The sequence below is a fragment of the Lepus europaeus genome, chromosome 12 (genome assembly GCF_033115175.1).
Source record: "Lepus europaeus isolate LE1 chromosome 12, mLepTim1.pri, whole genome shotgun sequence".
NCBI classification, from domain to species: Eukaryota; Metazoa; Chordata; class Mammalia; order Lagomorpha; family Leporidae; genus Lepus; species Lepus europaeus.
In genome coordinates this window covers 75,768,647-75,795,302 of record NC_084838.1, presented here as the reverse complement: position 1 = coordinate 75,795,302, position 26,656 = coordinate 75,768,647, and positions in this window count along the sequence as shown.

Below are 26,656 nucleotides of genomic sequence, written 5' to 3'. Positions count from 1 at the left end.
CAGATAATAGGTGAATAGCGAGCCAAACAACCTAAAATCCATGGAGAGCATCGACATGTCACTCACATTGCTCACAAGCCATGCAGACTTCTGCGCTGTTTTGGTTCTTTCCCCATAAAGTGAACTATATTGTAATATTATTGACTTCAAATTTCAAAACTAATTCTGCACATTCTAACACTGGGATCCACTGAGGGTTTGAGGAAAGAACAGCGAAGAATTGTGGCACACTCTGAATACAAAGACGCATGGCCTTGAAAATCTCACTTGCATGCTCCTGCTGGAAGGAGAAACCACTGGGGGCTGGCGCTGTGGCACAGTGGGTAAAGCCCCCGCCCACAACACCTGCATTCCGTATGGGGGCTGGTTCAGGTCCCAGATGCTCAATTTCTCACCCAGCTCCCTGCTAATGCACCTGGAAAAGCAGTGGAAGATGGCTCAAGTGCTTTGGCCCCTACACCCACGTGGGAGACCCAGATGAAGCGCCTGGCTTCAGTCTGGCCCAGCCCTGGCCATTGCAGCCATCTAGGGAGTGAACTAGCACATGGAACATCTCTCTTTCTCTCTAACTCTGACTTTCAAATAAATAAATAAATATTAAGAGAGAGAGAGAGACACCGCTGTGATAAACCAAGGATGCCCTTGCCTGCCCATGAAGCAATCTGTTTACAGACACACTCATAAATATCATTGAAGGATTTGTGTTAAAAATCCACACCTGCAGAGAGCAGAGTCATCCCATCCTAACAAGTCACCCACCGAGCACTGGGGCTTTCCTGGTCCTCTCAGCACTGGCCTCGCCTGCCTCTATCCCAAGTCTTCCCACACTCTGCTCCTGAAACTGGACTGCTCCCGGCCTCACGTCCTACTTCCTCCCCTCCCCTACCTCTTCCTCCTCCCAAGGAGTTTTCACCGGAAGACTTCACCACCTCCTGCAGTTAGAATTAGACCCCACAGCACTTAGAATCCACTCCCATGTTCTGCCAACATCACACAGGCACAGGTTTTATCTGGCCATGAAACAGTTTCACGTGTTCATCTTGCACCAGCACTTGACCGAGAGCTTTGAAATACAGAACAGTGTTCAATCCACGTGTGAAGTAGACACTTATGTGTTGCAAGATGTTTGCCTTAATCAGTGATTTGAGCACAGTAGTGCAGACAGGTGGGCTTGGGGTCGCACATTACCCAGCTCATCTTTCTTGCAACTTGGAGCAAGTATAGCTTCTCAGCTTCTCCAAGTCCATTTCCTCCTTCACGAAACAGGACTATAAAACATCTCACAGGAGCAGGGGAAGGATTAAAACCACTCATTCCCCAGCTCTGGACTTCAGGGTTACTTTGTTTAGGAGAGCTTTCCTGATACCCCTGCTCTCCCCTGCACGATAGGGTTTGGGTCTGTGCTTCCAAACACTCTAAACCACTGCTATCCAACAGAACTTCATGCAAGGATTCTGTCCTGTGACTCAGACTACCCAATAACCAGCCATACGTGGCTAGTGAGTGCTTTATTAATCTAGTTTATTTTTAAATTTATTTCAGAGGGAGAAAGAGAGCGAGCGAGCAAGCTCCCATATAGTAGTTCACGACCCAAATTCCTGCAACAGCCAGGGCTGGGCCACATCTGGAGCCAGGAGCCAGGATCTCAATCCAGGTCTCCCACACAGGTGCCATTACCACTGCCTCCCAGAGTCTGCCTTGGTAGGAAGCTGGAGTGGGAAATAGAACTCACACATGTTAATGTGGGATGCAGGCATCTTAACTGCTAGGCTTCACTCCACTCCACTGAACACTTTACTGTAGCTCATGGGTCTGAAAGACTGAACTATTAATTTTATTTAATTTTAGTTAATCTATATTTTGGTGGTCCCATGTGGCCAGTGAGTACAGATTGGGCCATGAAGCTTTAAAGTTCCCCATGAGGGCTCTTTGCTGTTTCTCTCTTACAACCCTGAGCTCCAGGACGACATTCGTCGGGGCAATGTTGAACACCACTGTATCCGCAGCACCTGGCACAGGGCCTTCTGCACAGGAAGCTCTCAGCACGGCAGCTCTCATCATCTGCAGCCTCATCTTGTCCATCTTTGTATCCCACAGCTTGGCCCAGCGCACAATCCCCTTGCTCAGTAACAGTTTGCTAATTGAACACACTGATTTCTAGTCTTTTTTTTTTTTTAAGATTTATTTTATTTGTTTGAAAGGTAGAGTTATAGAGAGGTGGGGCGGGGGGGGGGGGGTGGGGAGACAGAGAGAGGTCTTCCGTCAGCTGTTCACTTCCCAAAAGGCCACAACAGCTGGAGCCAGGCCACGCTGAAGCAAGGAGCCAGGAGTCACGAGCTTCATCTAGGCCTCCCACAGGGATGCAGGGGCCCAAGGACTTGGGCCATCTTCCACTGCTTTCCCAGACACATCAGCAGGGAGCTGGATCAGAAGTGGTGCAGCCAAGGCTTGAACCAGTGCCCACATGGGATGCTGTGCTGCAGTGGCACCTTAACCCACTACACCACAGACCTGGCCCCTGATTTCTAGTCTTACAAACCACCCACTCATTTGCTCCTGGAGAATGTTCAAACAAAGCGAGTTGGCCATTCTAAATGTAACAATACATTTCTTGGGGCCAGCATTGTGGCACAGTGGGTTAAGTCACCACCTGCAACACCAGCATTCTATAGGAGCATGGGCTCGAGTTCTGGCTACACCGCTTCTGATCCAGCTCCCTGTTAATGCACCTGGGAAATCAGAAGAAGAAGGCCCAAGTGCTTGGGTCCTGCCACCACTCACATGGAAGACCCAAATGGTGTTCCAGGCTCCTAGCATCGGCCTGGCCCAGCCCTGACCATTGTGGCCATTTGGGGAGTGAATCAGCAGATGGACAATCTCTCTCTCTCCCTCTCTCTCTATAACTCTGTCTTCTAAATAAACAACAAATAAATCTTGGCATTTCACATCTTCATAATAATAATGATAATAATAATACATTTGTTTATGGGCCACATAGTGGTTAGAAGAATCTGCCTAGATTCAAACCCTGTCTCCTCCACTTTCTAGGTCCATGACCTTTACTATGTAAACTTTTTGTGTGTGTGTATTATTTTATTACTCTGTAGAGTGGGGGCATTAATGGCTCTGGCTTAGGGAGCTGTTGTAAAGATGACAGGCACTGAGCCTTACCATTTACTGATCTACAGTAAATGTAGAGAAGAGAGGACCCTGTTAAATTACATTGTGGGAATTCTATCTGCAAAGTCCAGCATGTAGGGAACTCTGGTCAGGAAACTGGAGCAGTTATCCTGTGGTCATGAGGAGGAAACCCAAGAGCCAACACACTGCTCTGAGACTCGGGATCTGACTGCAAGGGAGGAGGAAATTATCTGGCATCCTCACCCTCCGTAGCAGGGCAGCCTCTCAGGTGCTGGCGCTGGGAAGCAGCTGCTGCGTAGCCGTTGATACAGCGGTTCAAGCTGCTGGTAAAAGGCCCAGTTAATGTTCTCGACCATTCTAGGAGTTGCAGCTGCAACAAAAAGTCCAGCCCTGGGGTGAGCATTTGAGATAGCAGCTAAGATGCTGATGAGGGATAATCAGGCAGCTAGCTGGGTCTGCTGAGCTGGAGGTCGCAAGCTACCATGTATAACTGTAGCCTCCTACTTGTCAATCAAAATGTCCCCTTTCCCGGGATGCCTCTGTTTCATTCAGGACCAGAGGAGAACACCAGGAAAATTCAGATAGAGAGCTCCACATGGAATCTGTGGAGGTGCCATATAATTCCCAGATGGCCTCATGCCTGGAAGGACACCACCTCTGACCTCAGAAGAGAGGTCAACACCTGGGAGGGGCTCTCTTTCCCAGCAGAGACCAGGGCTGGAGGTGCTGTGAGGATGTCTTCTCTGTGTCCCTTCCCCCACCCTCCCCTCAGCAGCCTTCTGGCCTGCTGCCCACTCGTGATGGGCGGCCCATGCTCATGTGTATGTGTGTGGTTTTGCTTTCTCACCTTCTGAATACATTTTATCATTTTGTGCATTTTATACATATCTGTAGTTAGAGTGCTTATTTAGAAGCTAGACAAGAGCCTGGAGCAGAAATTAATATACCCCAGGCCCATATCAATGCCACTTCAGATGCCCACATTCCATACTGAAGTGTCTTGGCTCAAGTTCCAACTGTGCTCTCTGATTCCCTGCTAATGTGCACTGTGGGAGCCAATGGGAGACTTGGACTGAGTTCCAGGCTCCTGGCTTTGGCCTGTGCCACCCTGACTATTGCAGACATTTGGGGGAGTGAACTAACATACGGAAGCACCCTTTCTTTCTGTTTTTCTCTGCCTTTCAAACAAATAAATAAAACTTATTTTAAAATATTTATTTATTGATTTATTTGAAAAACAAAGTTACAGAGAGACAGACAGAGAGAGGGAGGGTGAGAGAGAGATCTTCCATCCTCTGGTTCATTCCCCAAATGGCTACAATGGCTGGGGCTGGGCCAGGCCAAACCCAGGAGCCCAGAACCCCATCCAGATCGCCCACATGGGTGGCAGGGGCCCAAGTTCTTGGGCCATCTTCCTCTGCTTTCTCAGGTGCATCAGCAGGGAAATAGAGAGGAAGTGGAGCTCATATGGAATGCTGGTATCACAGCAGGAGGCTTAACCTGCTGCACCATAATGCCAGCCCCAGTAAAACATTCTTTTAAAAAGAAGCTCAGCGCTTTACCCTTACAGAAATGGGAGTGGAAAAGTGCGGCTTGGGCAGGGGAGAAAAAGAGTCAGCTGGGAAAAACTGCCGGGCCTGCTGCTCTCCAGAGTTCCCTGGAGTCCCCGAGGTTAACAGCCCTGGGGCCAGCGTGTTCCCCACATGGTCTCCACTTGTAGCCCCAGTGTGGATATCCTGAATTGTAGCTGATGTGTTTCTGAATTCTGTTTTAGAAGCACTTTAAAACTGATTTTTATTTTATAAAATTAAGTGAAATAAACAAGGCATATACAGAACTGTATAGTAGCACATCAATGAAACCCCTCCTCTCTCTGCTTCTATTCAGCTGCTCTGCCATTCTTGGGGCCCAAGCAGCGTCACCCCTCACTTCAATGATGTCAGGAACTTTTTTGTTCTATAACATTTTCTTTCAGAAGAGTTATAAATTTACAAAACAAAAATTGTGAGGCAGTAATACAAAGAGGTCCCATCCACCTCTCACCCCACGTCCCCTATTAACATCTCGTATTGGTATCATTGTTGCAGTTAATGAACCATGGCCAGTTTCCCCTATTTTTTTTATAATGCCTCTCACCTCTTTCAGTCTATAGTAATTAACATTCTGTGTTGGGATTGAGGTTGTTATTTCAATTTTAGCTTCTGCATGTGAGAGAGAACACACACTGTTTGTGTTTCTGTGTCTGGCTTACTTTCCTCAAATTCATGTCTTCCAGTTCCCTTCTGTTTGCTGCAAATGACAGGACTGCGTTTTTTAAATAGCTGGATAGTATTCTATTCTGAATACGTGCCACATTTTCTTTATCCATTCATCTGATGGTGAACACCTTGATTGGGTCCATATTTTGTGAGTCTCTCTGCTATGGCTCTGGCCTCCTTTAAATTCATTTGCTGTGCACTGTTCAGCATGATCCTTGAAACAGTAGACACGGGCCGGTGCTGTGGTGTAGCAGGTAAAGTCACCACCTATGACACTGGCACCCCATGAGTGCCGGTTCAAGTCCTGACTATTCTACTTCTGATCCAGCTCCTGCTAATGGCCTGGAAAAGCAGCAGGGGATGGCCCAAATCCTTGGGCCACTGTACCCACATGGGAGACCCAGACAAAGCTCCTGGCTCCTGGCTTCAGACTGGCCCAGCATTGGCCATTGTGGCCATCTGGGGAAAAAAACCAGCAGACGGAAGATATCTCTGTCACTCTCTCTGTAACTCTGACTTCAAAATACATAAAATAAATAAATCTTTTTTTATTTTTATTTTATTTTTTTTTTTTTGCCAGGCAGAGTTAGACAGTGAGAGAGAGAGACAGAGAGTTATAGACAGTGAGAGAGAGAGAGACAGAGAGAAAGGTCTTCCTTCTGTTGGTTCACTCCCCTAATGGCTGCTCCGGCCGGCGCTGCGCCGATCCGGAGCCGGGAGCCAGATGTTTCCTCCTGGTCTCCCACGCGGGTGCAGGGCCCAAGGACCTGGGCCATCCTCCACTGTACTCCTGGGCCACAGCAGAGAGCTGGACTGGAAGAGGAGCAACCAGGACTAGTACCCAGTGCCCCAACCGGGACTAGAAGCTGGGGTGCTGGCACCGCAGGTGGAGGATTAGCCAAGTGAGCCACGGCGCTGGCCTAAATCTATTTTTTAAAAAAAAGTTTATATTTCACAAAAAGACATGTTGACACACCATGCAAAATGCCTGTGGATCCATTTCTGCAAGCAGGCTGCCAATTGTAATCTGAAGATCTGTGTGTAACCACTTCTTAAATCAGAGCTCATCTGATGCTCTTCTGGAAGAACTCTCAGCTTCGGGCCCCTGGACTGTGAACACAAATGAGATCCTAGTTAAAACCCCTGGGAGATCCGCAGAGTTTCATTCCATCCATGGTCACGTGCCATGTGGCCAGCCTGCCTCTTTATCTCTGGCTCCTTAAATCCGGAGTTCCTTTGGCTTGAGACCTTGACATTGTGGAGGTCAGCCAAGGTCAGAGCTCCAGCAAGAATGACTCACACCCTGCTCTGCACTCTTCACTGGGCACAGGCTCCAGTGTGATGAATGCTGTGATTTTCCAGGCTCTGCTTTGAGAAGGTGAAGTTCATTCCCAGAAACAGTAGTACGTGAAAGAAAATCTGAAACAGCCACCCAAGGGGTGTTTAGCATTTAGAAAAAAAAGAAGCTTCGTCAGTCTGGTTCTACCCAGTGTGGTTCTGATTCAAAGTCCCATGTAAACACCCTTGATAGGCTTGTGCAAGGAGGGGACCATTATCAAGGTGTTTAAAAATAGACTAAATGTGAAAGATTGCAGTCCTACATACCAGTATGCACAATAACCTGATGAATATTTGCAGTTCTGAGGCCAGACTTTGTAAGACTTTTACATGATTTATTTGCTTTAGAGTCTTTTGCATTTTTTGAAAACAAAATAATACAGAAACAGTAAACCCACTCCTAATTCCATTCCTTTCCTTTCTCCCCAGTGGCAACCAGTAGGCAAAGCAATTTTTTAACTGTTTCTTTCCATGTTTATTAAATTCATGTGTCCATAAACTTGACATTAAATTGGCCTGTTTTAAGCCTTTATATAAAGGTAATCAAGCTTCATGAATCACTCTGTATCTTTTTAAAGATTTTTGAAATAAATGTCTTTTCTAATCCCATTTTCCACAATTTTATAAAAATTTCTTCATTAATTTTCATCTGTATTTGGATGACAGGCACAGATACAGCGAGGCACATGGGAACAGATCTTCATCCTGCTGGTTCACTCCCCAAATGCTTACAACAACCAGGACTGGGCCAGCTGAAGCGAGCAGCCCAGAACTCCATCCTGGCCTCTCACATGAGTGGCAGGGACCCAACTACTTGCGCCATCACCTGTGTCTCCCAGGATGTGCATTAGCAGGAGGCTAGATCAGACGCTGGGTAGCCAGCATGAACACCAGGCCTCATATATGGGATGTGGCACCCCGGGTGGCAGCTTCACACCGCAGCGCATGCCCAGCCCTCCCTTCCCATCTTGCTACTATTGTTTAGCATGAGGTTTAGGAGCTTATCTCTGTGGCTACGGGTGATGATAAGGTGAGGCTGCCTTCCCAGTTACTCAGTTAACACTAATGTAGGTGCTGCTGAGAAGGTATTTTGTAGATGTGATGCAAGTCCATGATCAGTTTTAATTCAAGGAGATGATCTCAGATAATCAGGTGGACTAGTTCAATCAGTTGAAAGGTATTAGAAGGGCTATTGAAAAGCAGAGCTGAAGCTTCTTAGCAGAAGAAATTCTGCCAGTGACTAGTAGGTCTGCTCACAGCTGACTGTTCCAGCCTGCCCTTCCTGACCGTCCACCTGTGGATTCAAGACATGTGTAGCCAGGCAGTGCTTCACAAAGCCCTCTTTTAGAAAAAAAAAAAAGATTTATTTATTTATTTGAAAGGCAGAATGTGTGTGTGTGTGTGTGTGTGTGAGAGAGAGAGAGAGAGAGAGAGAGAATCTTCCATCTGCTGGTTCACTCTCTAAATGGCCACAATGGCCAGAGCTGGAGCTGGGCTGATCCCAAGCCAGGAGCCAAGAGCCAGGGGCCAGGAGCTTCTTCTAGGTCTCCCACATGGGTGCAGGGGCCCAAGCACTCGGAGCTTCTTCTGCTGCTTTCCCAGGCGATAGCAGGGAGCTGGATCAGAAGTAGAGCAGTGGGGACTGGAAATGACGCCCATATGGGATGCTGGTGCTGCAAGCAGCAACTTTTACCCACCAAGCCACAGTGCTAGCCCACAAAAACCACTTGAAAGTATCTCCCACTGATTCCATTTCTCTGGTTGAACCCTACTGACATAACAGATGTGCTTCTGATTCTTTTGTTTTTGTTGTTTTGTTTGCATTGCAGCATCGCAGAGGTCAGCAAATCTTCCTTGTAAAGGACCAGGAGGTAAATATGTTAGGCTTTGTGGGTCTTTCTGTCTCTGTTGTAAACACTCTTGAATGCCCTTGTAGCATGAAAGCAGTTATAGACAATATGTCACTGAATGTATATAGCTGGCTTTCAATAAAGATTTATTAGTGCTGGGGCTGTGGCACAGCAGTTTAACCCACCCACCTATAATGCTAGCATCCCATATGAGCATCTGTTTGGGCCCCAGCCACTTTGATCCTGCTTCCTGCTATTGCACCTGGGAAAACAGCAGAGGATGAGCCAATTGCTTAGGCCCCTGCCACCAATGTGGAAGATCCAGACAGAGTTCCAGGCTCCTAGCTTTGGCCTGGCCCAGCTCTGGTCACTGCAGCCATTTGGGGAGTGAACCCATGGATGGAAGATCTCACTCTTTGTCTGTCTGTAACTTTTCCTTTCAACTAACTAAATCCTTGGGGAAAAAAAAGATTTATTTATATCCATAGGCTTCAGTCTGGCTTTGATACACGGGCTGTAGTTTATAAACCTCTTGCTACAGTGTTTGCCATTACATGAGTAAACCACAGATCATCCATTCTGCTATTGATGGAGACTTCTACATTTTCTGTCATTACCACAAAATGCTGTTCCTAACATTCTTGTGTTCATTTCCTGTGTGTATGTGCAAGAGCTTTTCTTACTCTGTCTAGCAATGACCTCCTGGGTCGTGGGGAGTGATCTCCAACCTAATTAGATAAAACCAACTTCATAGCACAGAAGTTGTTCCAGTTGACACTCTATTGGTAGTATAGGAGACTCCCAGTTGCTCCATATCTTCCCTATCACTTGGAGCTGTCAGACCTGTATTTAAAATCTGATGGCCACAACACGGCCTCTTCCTGCAGTTGTCACGTTTCCCTAAGCAATAATGATAAGAAGCATCTCTTCTTGAACTTACTTTTCAAGTCTTATATATCCTCTTTGATAGTGTTTGTTCAGATCTTTGGCCATTTAAAAAACTGGATTCCCTTACTGTATAAGCTTTTTATATCTTTTTTTTTTAAAAAGACTTATTTATGTACTTGAAAGTCATAGTTTCAGAGAAAGGGAGAGAGAGGGAGGGAGGGAGAGAGGGAACGAAGGAGAGAGGGACAGACAGAGAGCGAGAGCAAGAGCGAGAGCGAGAGAATCAATCTTCCATGCACTGATTCACTCCCCAGATGGCCAAAACCGCCAGGGCTGAGTCAGGCTGAAGCCAGGAGCCAGGAGCTTCATTCAGGTCTCCCATGTGGGTCACAGAGTCCCCAAACTTGGGCCATCTTCCAGTGCTTTTCCCAGGCCATTAGCAGGGAGCTGGATTGGAGGTGGAGCAGCTGGGCATGAACTGGAGCCCATTTTGGATGCTGGAGTCACAGGCTGTGGCTTGACCCACTACGCCACAACACAGGCTCTTTAAATCTTCTGGATAGAAGTCCTCTATTGGATATATGATTTGCAAATATTTTTTCAGCCAATAGCTTGTGTTTTCATTTTCTGTAGTGTCTTTTGCAGAAAAAAATTACTTTTATGAAGCCAGTTTTATTGGTTTGTTCTTCAATGGATTATGTCTCTGGTGATATATTTAAGAAATCTTTGCTTAACCCAAGGTGACAAAGATTTTTTTTTTCCCCCCGATGTCATCCCCTACAAGTTTTAAAGTTTTAGGTCTTTATTTATTTTAAAATTTATTTACTTGAAAGACAAAGTGACAAAGAGAGTGAGAGACAGAGAAACAAAGATCCTCTACCCATTGGTTCACTCCCCAAATGAGTATAACAGCCAGGTCTGGACCAGGCTGAAACTAGGAGCCAGGAGCTCCTTCTGGGTTTCCTACATGGGTTGCAGGGGCCGAAGTACCTGGGTCATGACCTGCTGCCTTCCCGGGTACATTAGCAGGAAGCTGGACTGAAAGAAATGTAGCCAGAACTGGAACCAGCACTCTAATATGGGATGGTGATGTTGCAAGCAGCAGCTTAACCTGTGGTGCCACAGTGCTGGCCTCTAGGTCTTCTTCTTCTTCTTCTTCTTCTTTTTTAATATTCATTAATGATGTTATTTTTTATAAATGTATTTTTAAAAGAAATTATTTGTTTCTTTGTTTATTTATTTATTTATTTGAGAATCAGAGTTACAGAGAGAGCAAGGGAGAGCCAGAGAGAGAGAGGTCTTCTATCCGCTAGTCCACTCCCCAGATGGCCACAGCAGCTGGGACTGGGCTTGGCTCAAGCCAGGAGCCAGAAATTTCTTCCAGGTCTCCCATGTGGGTGCAGGGGCCTGAGCAATTGGGCCATCATCTGCTGATTTCCCAGGCCACAGCAGAGAGCTGGATAGGAAGTAGAGCAGCCAGTACTCAAACTGGCACCCATATGGGATGCCAGCACTGCAAGTGGAGGCTTAACCTACTACGCCACAGTGCCAGCCCCTGGGTCTTTATTTTGATTTCTGATGAACTTTTAATTCATTTTTATTTATAATACAAAATATGTGTCCAAGTTTATTTCTGTATATCAATGCCCACTTGTTCCAGCACTACATCTTTTTCCACTGTTTGTGTATCTGTCAAAAATCTATTGACCATGTATCTGTGAGTCATTTTCTGGGCTCTTTTCTGCTCCACTGATCTATGTGGCTATCCTTTTGTCAATACCACACCGCTTGCTTGCTGTAGCTTTAGAGTAACTTTTGAGATCACATAGTATGAACTGTTACATTAGTTGTTCTTTCTCAAAACTGGCTATTCTAATTTATTTGCCTTTCCTTATCAATATTAGAATCATACTGCTGAAATCCACAAAAAATCCTGCTGACGTTTTGTTGAGGATTTGGTTGGCTCTGTAGGTGAATGTGGGGAGAACTGATATTTAACAACAAACAGTGTGCATGTTTATTTCCTTGTTTCTTCCATCATGTTTCCCACTCTCCAACAAACACATGCTGGAGTTATTTTGTCCAACTTACATCCTATTCTGTCATTGGGGCGTTATTGTAAATGACACTTTAAAAATGTAGCTTTCTAATTGTTCATTGCTGTCGTATAGAAATATAATTGGCTTTTTAAAAATTTTATTTTAGGCATACAAATTTCCTGTATTTCCTATATACAGATTCAGGAACATAGTGATACTTTCCACCCTACCCTCCTTCCCTCCCACACTCCCACCCTTCTTCCTCCTCCTGCTCCTATTCCCATTCTCATTTTTCACAAAGATCTATTTTTCAGTTAACTTTATATCCATAAGATCAACCCTACACTAAGTAATGAGTTCAACAAATAGTACAAAGAAAAGAACACCTTTCCTTATCAGTAGAGATAAGTGCTGTTAAAAAAAATGAAATCCTGGCCGGCACCGCGGCTCAACAGGCTAATCCTCCACCTAGTGGCGCCGGCACAACGGGTTCTAGTCCCGGTCGGGGCGCCGGATTCTGTCCCGGTTGCCCCTCTTCCAGGCCAGCTCTCTGCGGTGTCCCGGGAGTGCAGTGGAGGATGGCCCAAGTGCTTGGGCCCTGCACCCCATGGGAGACCAGGAGAAGCACCTGGCTCCTGCCTTCGGATCAGCGCGGTGCGCCGGCTGCAGCGGCCACTGGAGGGTGAACCAACGGTAAAGGAAGACCTTTCTCTCTGTCTCTCTCTCACTGTCCACAAAAAGGTCATCTATAGGAGTGAAGTTGACATTTGAGATGCGAGGATTTCTACAACTGGCTTTTGTATACTTACCTTGGATCCTGCAGCCTTGCTAAGCTCATTAGTTCTAGAAATTTTCCATTTGCTAATCTGATGTTGATTTGTGGCATTTTCTTAATAATTAGCATGTGTTCTGTGTATATCCTGTATGTTCAGTCTGTCTTAGTCTGTGCTGCTGTAACAAAACACCTTAAAAGGAGAACTGATCAAAACACCTTGAAAGGAGAACTGCTAATTAGCAGAAACTGGTCCCTCACAGTCCCGGAGGCAGGGAAGCTGCCAGCAGATTGTGTGTCTGCTAAGGGCTCTGCCTTTCAAAGACAACGCCTCATTACTCATCCTCACTCAGTGCAGGGGGCTGAAGCTGCCCCCTCGCCTCCTTCACAAGGACACCAATCCCGTTCAGAGAGCAGAGTCTTGGGACATCTCTCATCTCCCACAGGCCCCGCATCTTAATACCTTCACAACGGGGATTAAGGTTCAACATGAATTTCTGAGGTCCACAAACATTCAGGCCATAGCACATTCCTCTGACAAGTATTTTTGGAATGCTTACTATGTTCCACATTCTATATCACTCCGCTAATCTTTAGTCCGCTTTACTTACTGCAAAATTCTTCAGGAAGCAGCTATTCATCTCATTATAGAAACACTTAAAAGGGGGCCAGCAGCGTGCATGGTGGTAATTCACCCCTCAGAGTAAATTAAGCCACCACCCGCGATGCTGGCATCCTATGTTGGAGAACCATTTTGAGTTCTGGTTGCTCCACTTCAGATCCGGCTCCGAGCTAATGAGGCTGGGAAAGCAGCAGAAGATGGCCCAAGTTCCTTAGTCCCTGCCACCATTATAGGGAGAGCCAGATGAGGTTCTTGGCTCCTGGCTTTGGCCTGACCCAGCCATGGCTGCTTGCAGACATTCAGGACATGAACCAGAAGGTGGGAGAGATCTCTCTTTTTCTCTGTCTTTCTGATTTTTGAATAAGTAAATCTTTTTTAAAAAGAAGAGATTCTTCATTATCTATTCTTCACTTAATCAATACATTTATTGAACTCCTATCATGTGCCAGGCAGTAGTTTCACTACTGGAGACACAGGAGAGAGGAAAATACCTCCACGATCTCTCTTTGTAGAGCTTACATGGGAGTGAGGCAGAGAGATAATAAACAAGTACTAAGGTAATATCAGGGGAAATAAATCACTGTGATAGGGTGGAAAGTACAGATGGGAAGAGAGAGAAAAGACAGCATCGGTGCAGTGAGGGCCAAAGACCTCGCCCAAGAAACAACACTGAAGCTGCACCTGAGTGACCAGAACACACGGAGCCCAGCGCAGCCCAGGAAAGGGCCACAGCAAGTGCAGAGGCCCTGAGTGAAATGAGTTTGGCTTGGCTGAAGCACAGGGAGGCAGCAGAGGGTGAGCAGAGAACAGGGCAGGGCTAGAGGCCCGAGAGGAGGCTGCAGCTGCACGGAGTGTCTGGAGGTCGAGGGAGGCCGTGCTTAAGGGGTGGACTTGGAAAACGGCAGCTCATGAGCCAAGGCCTCTGATACGAAGATGACCCAGGCGAAGCCCTGCCCTCAGGAGCTACGTCGCACACCGAGGTACTGTCACCCCCTTGTCTGGGGTTAACAGGAGGGAGGCCCCTTCTGTGGGCTGCCCGCTGTGCCACCTTCTCCCTCCCCTTCTCCCCCCAATTCCAGTGTCAGGGGAGCCTCTCTGCTTCCCTCTCTAAATTCCCTGAAGGCAGCAGCTAAGTGTTATTCCTCATTCTGTCCCCAGGGCCTGAATGGAGACTAAAGAGACCTTCCCGTTCTCACGTTTCATCTAACTTGCTTCTCACTCAGTCCTGGGGAGCAGCACGGGTATGAGCATCCCATTTCACAGATGAGTCAACCAATCAGCACAGTAAGTGTCTCCGCTTGCGTGAGCCACCACAACCACCCACCTGGGACTGAGTACTCCACAAACCACAGGCGGTGACTGCTCAGGGTCCTGGAGGCGGGCAAGTCCATAGCCAAGGTGCTGCTGGGTCTGGCCAGGGTCTGCATCATGGGCTAATCCTCCGCCTGCGGCACCGGCATACCGGGTTCTAGTCCCGGTTGGGGCACCAGATTCTGTCCCGGTTGCCCCTCTTCCAGTCCAGCTCTCTGCTGTGGCCCGGGAAGGCAGTGGAGGATGGCCCAGGTTCTTGGGCCCTGCACCCACATGGGAGACCAGGAGGAAGCACCTGGCTCCTGGGTTCAGATTGGTCAGCGTGCTGGCCGTAGCGGCCACTTGAGGGGTGAACCAACGGCAAAAGGAAGACCTTTCTCTCTGTCTCTCTCTCACTATCTAACTCTGCCTGTTAAAAAAACAAACAAACAAACAAACAAAAAAACCGGCACCCAGCTGCTGTGCCCTCGCATGTTGGGAGCAGTGGAAGGGCCCAACACAAGCCCCCACCAAGCCCTTAGTTCACATCCTCACCCATTCATGGGGTGAGGGCCCTAAGACCTAATCACCTCCTCAAGGCCTCACCTCAGCACTATCACCTGGTAGCTAAGTTCCAATAGACAAATCTGGGGCAACACCAACTTCAGAACATTCCAGAGAGTAAAGGACCTGTCCACGGGCACAGAGTAGGACCTCAGGATCCCAGGGCCCTGCTTTTTCCTAGCTATATAATTTTTTTTCATTTCACTGCCCTATTTTATGCCAGTTTTGAGAGCATGTACCACAGAATATGCAAGTCAAAATGGTGAACTTACAGTCTCAATCATCTACAGGCCTTCTAACTGCAGAGACTGTTCCAGAATATTACAATTTATTCAACTGTTTTTCCACCATGAATTATAACATGCATTTAGACAACTATACCACCATGAAGTCTGAAAAATAGTAAATATTCCTGTATACTAGACCAAAATATCCTGGTAAGTAGAGTGTTGGGGCTGGCGCTGTAGCATGGTGGGTAAAGTTGCCACCTGCAGTGCCGGCATCCCATATGGGCGCCAGTTTGAGTCCCGGCTGCTCCACTTCCACACTGGCTCCCTGGGAAAGCAGCAGAACATGGCCCAAGTCCTTGGGCTCCTGCACCCATGTGGTAGAGACCTGGAAGAAGCTTCTGGCTCCTGGCTTCAGCCCTGACCCTTTGTGGTCATTTGCGGAGTGAACCAGAGGATGGAAGATCCCTCTCTCTTTCTCTCTCTCCCTCTCTCTCTAACTCTGACATTCAAACAAAAATAAATAAATCTTAAAAAAATAAATGAAAGAAATAGAGCTTTGTCAGTGCTTTAAAAGCTTCCTTTGTGTCCATTCCCTTGTCCCATGTCTTCTTTCTCATCTCAAAGTAAAATTTCCCTTACTTTTGGATTAATCAGTTTTTTGCTTTTTTTTTTTTTTTTTTACAAATTTCCTACTTCCGTATGTGTACCTCAGCAAAATACGTTTTCGTTCACGAATGCTGAATAGCAAACACACAGCTACCAGCATAAGGCAGAGGTGATCCTGCCTTTGAGAGATCTCAGAAAAGCTAAGCTGCATACAGTCCTGCTGCTGGTCCACCTGCCAGCTCCCTGGGGTGTACAGGAGCCTCTTCTAGGAAAGTCAGCAGGCAAGGTCCCAGGTGAGTTAGATTCAAGGAAAGAGAGAGGAAGGCTCAACACCTGCTTGCTGTTCACTGCTTGTCTAAGGATGCCTCAGGCAGACCTCGCTGTAAACAAGCAATGGTATTTAGGAACAGAAGTATGTGGTGTAGCAGGTTAAAGCCCATGTGGGTGCAGGTTTAAGTCCCGGCTGCTCCACTTTTTTTTTTTAACTTTTATTTAATAAATATAAATTTCAAAAGTACAACTTTTGGATTATAGCAGCTTTTTCCCCCATAACCTCCCTCTCACCCGCAACCATCCCATCTCCCGCTCCCTCTCCCACCCCACCCCTCATTAAGATTCATTTTTAACTATCTTTTTACACAGAAGATCAACTTAGTATATACTAAGTAAAGATTTCAACAGTTTGCACCCATACAGAAACACAAAGTAACGTTAATTCACATAGTACAACGCATTAAGGACAGAGATCCTACATAGGGAGTAAGTGCACAGTGACTCCTGTTGTTGATTTAACAATTGACACTCTTATTTATGACCTGAGGCTCTTGCCATGAGCTGCCAAGGCTATGGAAGCCTCTTGAGTTTGCCAGCTCTGACCTTATTTAGACAAGGCCATATTCAAAGTGGAAGTTCTCTCCTCCCTTCAGAGAAAGTTACTTCCTTCTTTGATGGCCCGTTCTTTCCACTGGGATCTTACTTACAGAGATCTTTCATTTAGGTCTTTTTATTTTTGCCACAGTGTCTTGGCTTTCCTTGCCTGAGAAACTCTCATGGGCTTTTTAGCCAGATCCTAATGCCTTAAGAGCTGATTCTGAGGCCAGAGTGCTATTTAGGACATCTGCCATTCTATGAGTCTGCTGTGTATCCCACTTCCCATGTTGGATCGTTCTCTCCTTTTTAATTCTATTGGTTATTAGCAGACATTGGTCTTGTTTATGTGATCCCTTTGACATTTAATTCTATCTTTATGATCAATTATGAACTGAGGTCAGCACCGCGGCTCAATAGGCTAATCCTCTACCCATGGCGCCGGCACACCAGGTTCTAGTCCCAGTCGGGGTGCTGGATTCTGTCCCGGTTGCTCCTCTTCCAGTCCAGCTCTCTGCTGTGGCCTGGGAAGGCAGTAGAGGATGGCCCAAGTGCTTGGGCCCTGCACCTGCATGGGAGACCAGGAGAAGCACCTGGCTCCTGCCTTCAGATCAGCACGGTGCGCCGGCCGCAGCACGCCGGCTGCAGCAGCCATTGGGGGATGAACCAATGGAAAAGGAAGACCTTTCTCTCTGTCTCTCTCTTACTGTCCACTAATGGAAAAGGAAGACCTTTCTCTCTGTCTCTCTCTCACTGTCCACTCTGCCTGTCAAAAAAAAAATTATGAACTGAAACTGATCACTTCACCTAGTGAGATGGCATTGGTACATGCCACCTCAATGGGATTGATTTGAAATCCCATGGCATGTTTCTAGCTCTACCATTAGGGGTAAGTCCGAGTGCCTGCTGCTCCACTTCTGATTCAGCTCTCTGCTATGGCCTGGGAAAGCAATGGAAGATGGCCCAAGTCCTTGGTCCCCTGCATCCATGTGGGAGACATGGAAGAAGCTCTTGGCTCCTGGCTTCGAATCAGCTCAGCTCTGGTTGTTGTGGCCATTTGGGGAGTGAGCCAGAGATTGCAAGACCTTTCTCTCTGTCTCTCCCTCTCTGTAACTCTGTCTTTCAAATATACAAAATAAATCTTTTTTAAAAATTCCACAAAATTTTGAAGTACCCTCACATATTTTGAGACCATATATCATAGAATACTACCTCATTCTGCCCTCATATGCAAATGACAGTTGTGTTAAGTATAGAATTCTTGGGCGAAATCAATGTTTTCTAAATTTCAGAGGTCTGGCCTCCTGTCTTCTTGCTGTAACTGCCCCTGTGGAGAAGCCTGATCTACTGTGATCACTGCTCCACTGCAAGGGACCCATCTTCTTTGCCTTCTCTGGGGCACTTTTAAGAATTTTTTTTTAAAATGATTTATTTATTTAAAAGGCAGAATAGCAGAGAGCGAGAAAGAGACACAGAGAGAGAGGTTACTGAGACAGAGAGAGACACAGAGAGAGGTCTTCCATCTGCTGGTTTGCTCCCCAGATAGCCTCTATGGCCAGGGCTGGGCAAGGCTAAAACCAGGATCCATGAACTCCATCCAGGTCTCCTATGTGGGCAGCAGGGGCCCAATTACTTGGGCCATCTTCTGCTGCTTTCCCAAGCCATGAGCAGGGAGCTGGATCAGAAGTGGAGCAGCTGGAACTCGAACCAGCGTCCATATGGGATGCTAGTGCTGTCATAAGCTTATCCCACCGCGCCACAGTGCCACCCCTGTTTTTAAGGTCTTACGGATGTCTTCAGTGCTGTGGAAACATACCATGTTGTGCACCGCATGTGCCTCCCCGCACTGGTTCCCCTCTCCTGCAGGCAGCAGACTGTAGCCTCTTTGGGCCAGCCCAGGGGACATGGCTCTGCAATGCTAGTGTCACGGGTTCCGTAAAAGCTCCCACAGGTCACCCTACAGGGTGTGAGTCCTTTGAATCTGGCAGCCCATCTCCTCCTGTTCTGGAAATATTTATCCCACAATGGCATCCACAATTTTATCTCCCCTCATTTTCTCTCTCCTTACTCATATAATATAACCTAAAGGTTTCCCAAGCTGCTCCTATTTTTTAAAATATTTTTTCCTCTCTTTGTTAGTCTGCTCCACTCTCAGGGGGAATCTCCTCAGGATATCTTCTGGCTTCTGGTTTTGAATTATTTTCATTTCTGCTAGCACATACATGATTTCCAGAAGCACTGTTTATTTCCTAGAGTGTCCCTCATTATAGTTCCCAGTTCTAAATTCATGCGTGCAATATCTTCTGTCTCTCTGTGGATCTGTGTGCTTGTTGTTTGTGGAACTGTTGATGTTTTCTTCTCCCCAGATACCCTCGCTTCTTGCTAGTTCTGCTTTTATTTGTTTGTTTTGATCGCTGGAGGTTTTCCTGAGTTGTCTGATAGTCTTGGTTATCTGCTTATGACGAAGAATGGGGGAACTGAAATGCTGATGGGAATCTCTGAGGCAATGGGCGATATTTTTTAAAATTTATTTATTTGAAAGGCAGAGCAAGAGAGAGGTGAGAGAGAGAGAGAGAGAGAGAGAGAGAGAGAGAGAGAGAGAGAGAGAGAAATCTGTGCATTGGTTGACTCCCCAAAGACCCGCAACAGTCACAGCTGGGCCATGCCAAAGCCAGGAGCCCAGAGTTCCATCAGGGTCTCTCATGTGTGGCAAGGAGCCCTGCTGCCTCCCAGGGCGCACATTAGCAGGAAGCTGGAATCAGGAGTGGAGGTGGGACTCGCTCCCAGGCACTCTGAAGTGGGATTCGAGCATTGCAGGTGGCAGCTTAACCTGCTGCATCATGACACCTGCCCCCAGGTAGCATCTGTTAACTGAGCTTCCCTACAGGGTGACCTGGCTAAGCTTTTGGAGGGCCTTGGTTGCTATTCTCTTAGAACCATGTGCCCCCAGCTGGCCAAAAGAGGCTTATGGTTTCCTGCCTATAGGAAAGGAAGACCAGCATGGGGGAAGGAGAGCTTGAGGTTTCTGTGAAACACTCAGAACACTTAGACTCACTCCATCTGCCTGTTATTGTCATGATTCCTGTTCTCATTTTCTAAACTTTCTGGATCGGTTCTAAACAATCCTGAACCACAGAAGATTCCACATATGGAAGCCCTTGTGCAGGGCTCTGGAGGTACTCTGAGAAGACCGGAGCCTCCCTGCCTATACTGCCGTCCAGAGGATTTCTCTCCTGCAGTGCCACTCTTTGGCTTTGTCCGCAAACTTGGGAGCTCGGTGATCCATTGTGAGGGGTTTTGCATCTGACTAAGATGCTCAGTTTTTATATATGATGTTTGCCTCCCGCTTATTTATGATGAGCAAGGGAGTTGTGCCAAATCAACACATCTCCAATTAACACAGGGTGTGACTCACAGGACCATTTTTCCCCAACACAAACCAGGCAAAGCAGTATTTTCACCCTAGAACTCTGGTCTGTGAAACATAGCTTTATGAGGAAGGATCTGAAAAATCACCAAACTATTAGACTGTGCAGAGTCACTAAACTTGAAAATACCTTAGGTAAACAGAGGCTTCCAGTAGCACCTTTGGTAAACAGCATGGGGAACGGGGCTGGAGAAGATCTTCCTTGTTTTCATTTAAGTCTCCATGTTGGGCCTCAACCTACTGCTCCACAAATACCACCCATGCTAGGAAGATGAACAGGTGGAGGAAGAAAGAGGGATCTAGACAGAAAGGAACTGCCAAGCCATTTGGCTTGCTTGGAGGAGGGGTGGGGATGTTAGGGTGTCTTAAGGATGGCGGTGGATTTGGGGGCTGAGGTGGGCAATAGGTAGGGATTGGTGGAGAGAAGCAAAACCATACAGCCAAGCAGATGAATGACCAGCTGGCAATGAGAGGGGTCAGGATGCAGCCCCCACTGGGTGATTTAGGGGATGGATGAAGAGCCAAATGACCCAAGTGAGGAGTCTGAGATGAGAACCAAAGTAGCAGCCAAATTATCAACGTTGAATAGCATACCAGATGCTCCAATGCATTATCTCCAGTTTTCATTCCTACCTCCTAGAAAAGCACCATTGATCTCACTCTGCAGATGCAAAAGCAGAGACCCAGAATCCCAGCATGGCCAGATCTGTCTTCCTCTAAAGTCCAGCTAGCTGCCTTCTATTATACCAGCCAGCCTCCAAATTCATGCCAAGTTTATGCACTCATTCAACCTGCCAGACAAAAGCACCTACCAACTATCGATGAAAACAACAACATTTGCCACTAAGTGGTAGAGAATCCTAAGCACGTTCCTTTAAAATCCATTTATATTCTCAGTCTTGTTTATAGGACTGCTATAATTACCCCAGTTCGTCAGTGCTGCCTTTGGATGGGAGCCTTTCTTACTTGGGTCAAGGCAGCCTCAGCCTTCCTGACATCAACATCTGGTCCCACGTGAGATCTGGGAAGCTTTCCTTTCCACCCATCAAATCTGCCACTCAAATTAGTCATGAACAGGACTCAACGGTCCAGGGCTCCACAGGAGTGTTTAGTGCCCTGAAACTGCTGATGGGATTCATAGGCACCTGTCACCAACAGGAAAAGTGTCAAAAGCAGTCTTGCTCCTTTGAACGGCAGCCATGCTGTTATGGCGTTGTGGTATATGAGCAACCACGGCATTTCACGTAGATCTGGCCCACATGGAGACGTTCAAGTAACCCTTTAAGTTATAAAAAGCATTTTTAAAGCAGGTAGGTGATCTTTTCTGGGAGGCTGGATTCTGAATGTCATTTTTCATCCCAATTCCTTTTTTGAGAATCACATGTGAAGAAAAGGACCTCAAACATAGGTGTTAGGGTGAGATTTTCTTCCCTACTCTCATTCCTTCTTTTCTAGCCAATCCATCTACCTGTCCCCATCAGGAAGTAAATTACAGTTTGTTAGCACATGGTTGGAATATCACGCTCTCAGTGGGGGCGGCCACTCACAGCAACGGGATATCCATCCGCAGCCTCATCACCTCAGAGTGGAAGAGAAATGCAGAATATCAGGCCCCCTTCCAGGCCCAGCAAGTCAGAATCCACATTTCAACAGGATGCCCAAGTGATGCGTGTGCACATTAAAACTGAAGAAGCACTGGTGTAGAAATTCATTCTAGACGCTTCCAGAAAGAAATGCAATAGTTAAAAAACAAAACAAAACTTAACATTGGTCCTTTGGGATGGTGTCAGGTTCACAGAGAGGAATAAAAAACAAAAGGTGATGATGATAGGGGAGAACTCCAGAGAGAGAAGACGGCATCCTTACACACCAGGAAACTTAGCAGGATGACATTGGAAAAGTCGATGTTTGCTACTATGGTCTGGATTCTATGGACAACTGTCATTTGTTTCTGGTAATGGGCTGAGTCCTTTCATTCTTAACAGATATTGTCAACATAACCAAGAGATTACATCATGGGGTTCTAAAACTTGAAAGAGAAATATTTTTTTAAAGATTTTCTTATTCATTTGAAAGGCAGAGTGATAGGGAGAGAGAGAGAGAGAGAAAGAGAGAGAGAGAGAGAGAGAGAGAGAGAGAAAGAGAGAAAGAGAGAAAGAGAGAAAGAGAGAAAGAGAGAAAGAAAGAAAGAAAGAAAGAAAGAAAGAAAGAAAGAAAGAAAGAGAGAGGTCTTCAATTTGCTGGTTCACTCCCTAAATGGCTGCAATGGGTAAAGCTGGTCCAGGCCCAAACCAGGACCCCGTAGGCCCATTCAGGTTTTAAGCCATCTTTGGCTGCCTTCAAAGGTGCATTAGCAGGGAGCAACATTGGAAGTAGAGCAGCTGAGACTCGAACCAGCACTCATATGGGATATGGGTGTTGGCAGGCAGTGGCTTGGCTCACTGAGTCACAGTGCTGACCCCAGAAATACTCTTTTTTTTTTCAGTTTATTATTATTTTTTTGACAGGCAGAGTAGACAGTGAGAGAGAGAGGGAGACAGAGAGAAAGGTCTTCCTTTTCCATTGGTTCACTCCACAATGGCCACTGTGGCCGGCACGCTGCGGCCGGCACACCACGCTGATCCGAAGCCAGGAGCCAGGTGCTTCTCCTGGTCTCCCATGCGGGTGCAGAGCCCAAGCACTTGGGCCATCCTCCACTGCCCTTCCGGGCCATAGCAGAGAGCTGGACTGGAAGAGGAGCAGCCGGGACAGAATCCAGCGCCCCGACCGGGACTAGAACGCAGGTGGAGGATTAGCCTATTGAGCCGAGGGGCCGGCCCAGAAATACTCTTTTTAAAGTTAAAGTGCTTGAGCAAATAGCACCTACAAATAAAATATTCAGAAATAAATTTTTCTCTCACCAGGGACTTGGTTTTCCAAAAATGTAGGTTGGGCTTGTTCACTCCTAGATTTCCTTTCCTCACTCCACCACCTGCTTTGTCAACTTCTCCCTTTGGATGTTTCACAGATGTTGCTAATATAGCTCTAGAAACCTGCTACCTGCCTGTGTCCACTGTCACTTTGCAACCCTGTAAAAGGCATCACCATCCACCTAATTATTCAAGACAGAATCCCGAGAGCCATTCTTCATTCCCTGGTTTTTCCCTTTCAGTCATTCCTCCATATCTAGTGCAGCAACAAGTGCTGCCAGTTCCATCTCCAGAGAATTTATTAAGCCTGTGTCTTTGCTATATTGCCCTGTCACCTCCTCAGTCATGGCCACCATGATTTCTTGCTTAAACTCCTGCATAGTCCCTCATTGATCTATTTTCTTCCACTTCTGCCTCACCTCCAACATACTCTCCTCCAAGAGGCAATCATACATTTCTTGAAACCCTAAGTCATATCACTCTGTGGGTAAAACACTTCCCATTGCATTTGGAAAAACAATTCCATCCTCCTGGAATCCTTGCTTCCACTCTTTCCAAAATTAGCATCTTCTTGTCTTAATGTCCCAGTTTGCAAGTTACTTCCTCAGAAGGGCTCCCCTTCCAGCATTCCAGTGAAAGTGGGTTCTCCCCATAATCCTCCTGCTAAGCTCCTTGTCTCCATCACAGCATTTATTACAAGTTAAGAAGAGGTTTGCTTCTTTTTCTTTTTTTTTTTTTTTTTTTTTTTTTTTGAGTTGTGTTCCTTGCATCAGTGTGAGTCCCAAGAAGGCACAGGAATGTTTTTGTCTTAAATGCCACTGCTTGCCCCGTACTCTGTAAGGCCTGGCTCCAGGAGTAGTTCAGTACAACCATGATGAATAAACGCAGGCCAAAGTTTACTGTGCCTGTTGCAGCCCAGAAATTCTGGGTAGATGCATTTCTGTGCAGAAGATCTGAGTTTCTGCTTTCTATTCATTCTCAGGAGAGTAACTGCTAATCACGAGAATTCTATGGAATCACTGACTTCCTTGTGAGCAAGTATCACTAATGATCATTTTTTTTCTTTTTTTTTTTTAATTTTTTTTTGACAGGCAGAGTTAGACAGTGAGAGAGAGAGAGACAGAGAAAGGTCTTCCTTTTTCCGTTGGTTCACCCTCCAAGTGGCCGCTACAGCCAGAATGCTGCGCTGATCCGAAGCCAGGAGCCAGGTGCTTCCTCCTGAGCTCCCATGGGGTGCAGGGCCCAAGCACTTGGGCCATCCTCCACTACCCTCCCAGGTCACAGCAGAGAGCTGGACTGGAAGAGGGGCAACCGGGACTAGAACCTGGTGTGCCGGCGCCACAGGTGGAGGATTAGCCTATTGAGCCACGGCGCCGGCCTTGATTTTTTTTTTTTTAATGTATGGCAGATTAGGTGCTGATTCAACTGAATCACACTAGAGAATTTATCCTGAATTCCTGAGTTACCAAAAAGGCGAACTAAAGAATCACATGGCTCCTTCCCCATCACTTACGTAATTGCTCTGTCAAAGATTTAATCCTTGAAGGTGTTTTAGCTCTTGATTAAATAAACAATGAACATTTGTTTGAAAACTGCATTACTACAGCCTACCTCCTGAAAAGGAAATTCAAAGTATTGCAGCTTCAGTATCATAGATTAGTTTTGTTTCTTGGATAGAAACTATTTACGCAAATTAGTGCAAATCTGCAGTGCCGGCCACTTTCACTTTTACTCATTGAATATTTCCTGGATCTACGTCCTTTGTTCTATGCCCTCTTCTTGGGTTCAGGCCCTCAGAGAATACTTTTACTTCCCAGTGGGCAATGTCCTAAGCACATTGTATACATTTTCGTTTCCTCCTGCACAGCTCCTCTGATCACTTATTATTAAAAACCCAGTTTTCAGATGAGGACATTGAGACACAGAGAAGCAGAGTAACTTCCCAAGCTAGGAAACACTCAGCTGGGATCATAATGAGAAACCACTAGGCTATGCTGTCTCTGTAACCTTGTGCCAGGGGGCTGGTGCTGTGACGTAACGGGTAAAGCCGCCTGTAGTGCTGGCATCCCATATGGGCACCGGTTCTAGTCCCGATTGCTCCACTTCCGGTCCAGCCTGGGAAAGCAGTAGAAGATGGCCCAAGTTTTTGGGCCCCTGCACCCACATGGGAAGATCCAGAGGAAGCTCCTGGCTCTTGGCTTCGAATGGGCACAGCTCCGGCCATTGCAGCCATCTGGGGAGTGAACCAGCGGATGGAAGACCTCTCTCTCTCACTCTACCTCTCCTCTCTGTAACTCTGACTTTCAAATAAATAAATAAATAAATCTTTTAAAAAAATCTTGAGCCTGAAATACTGCAATAGACTTCCCTGCTATTCTTGCTGCTCATCTTTTTTGCTGAACCCTTCCATAAAGCCACCCCCAAACTTCCTCAATAATGCAGGGCAGATTAAATACACACAAAACTGTTCAAAGTTTCTTCATCTCTTGAAAGGTGAAGTCCCAATTAACTGGCAAGGACTACATCAGGGGCCGGTGCTGTGTCACAGCAGGTAAAGCTGCTGCCTGCAGTCCTAGCATCCCATATGGGCTCCCGTTAGAGTTCTGGCTGCTCCACTTCTTTTTTTTTTTTTTTCCTTTTCTTTTTTATTTATTTATTTATTTTGACAGGCAGAGTGGATAGTGAGAGAGAGAGACAGAGAGAAAGGTCTTCCTTTTTGCCATTGGTTCACCCTCCAATGGCCGCTACAGCTGGCGCATCGTGCTGATCCGAAGCCAGGAGACAGGCGCCTCTCCTGGTCTCCCATGCGGGTGCAGGGCCCAAGCACTTGGGCCATCCTCCACTGCCTTCCCGGGCCATAGCAGAGAGCTGGACTGGAAGAGGGGTAACCGGGATAGAATCCAGCGCCCCAACTGGGACTAGAACCTGGTGTGCCAGCGCCGCAAGGCAGAGGATTAGCCTGTTTAGCCGCTCCACTTCTGATCCAGCTCTCTGCTGTGGCCTGGGGAAGCAGTAGAAGATGGCCAAAGTGCTTGGGCCCCTGCACCTGCATGGGAGACCTGGAAGAAGCTCTACGCTCCTGGCTTTGGATTGGCCCAGCTCTGAGGTTGCAGCCATTTAGAGAGTGAACCAGTGGATAGAAGATCTCTCTTTCTCTCTCTCTCTCTCTCTGTCTGCCTCTGCCTCTGCCGCTCTGTAACCTTGCCTTTCAAATAAACAAACACATCTTTAAAGAGAAAAAAAGAGAGAGAGAGAAAGAACTACATCGCCCTTGAGGATTTTGCCCCAGATTTTCAACCCCCAGGTCCTGGATGTGATGTGTTTCCTAGCCCTGCCCCAATCTCTTATCATTCCCATAAGCACCAACCCTGCCTTCAAGGTTCAAAGAGCATTCCTTCCTTGTTTCCTTCTCTGAGAAATCAGGTGCACATTCCTTTGCTTTCCATATAAAATACATGAATAGCACTTAGCTAGTTACATTATCCTTGTCTCTAGCCTGGACTGTGATTCTGAAGGGTAAGGAAAACGTGCAGATAATTTTACAACCTAGACATCCTTGGTGTCCCATCTAATTCCTGACACATAGCAAGTGCTTAAGTAATACTGACAGCTCTTAGGGTTAAGAAACCTGGACTTATGAGTATCAAAAGTGATAGTTTAAACAATAGAAGAGAATCTGCCCAGTGAATTTTATTTGTGTGATCTCTGCAAATTTCCTGTCACCTAGTCCAATCACCCATCTCATCCATAATTCTCTTCTATAAAACTCGCTCATTCAGTAGACATTTCTGGAATGCTTATTGCAAGTCAGTGCCGTGCTAAGAGGTCGGCACCACAAAGAGGAACAAGGCACCG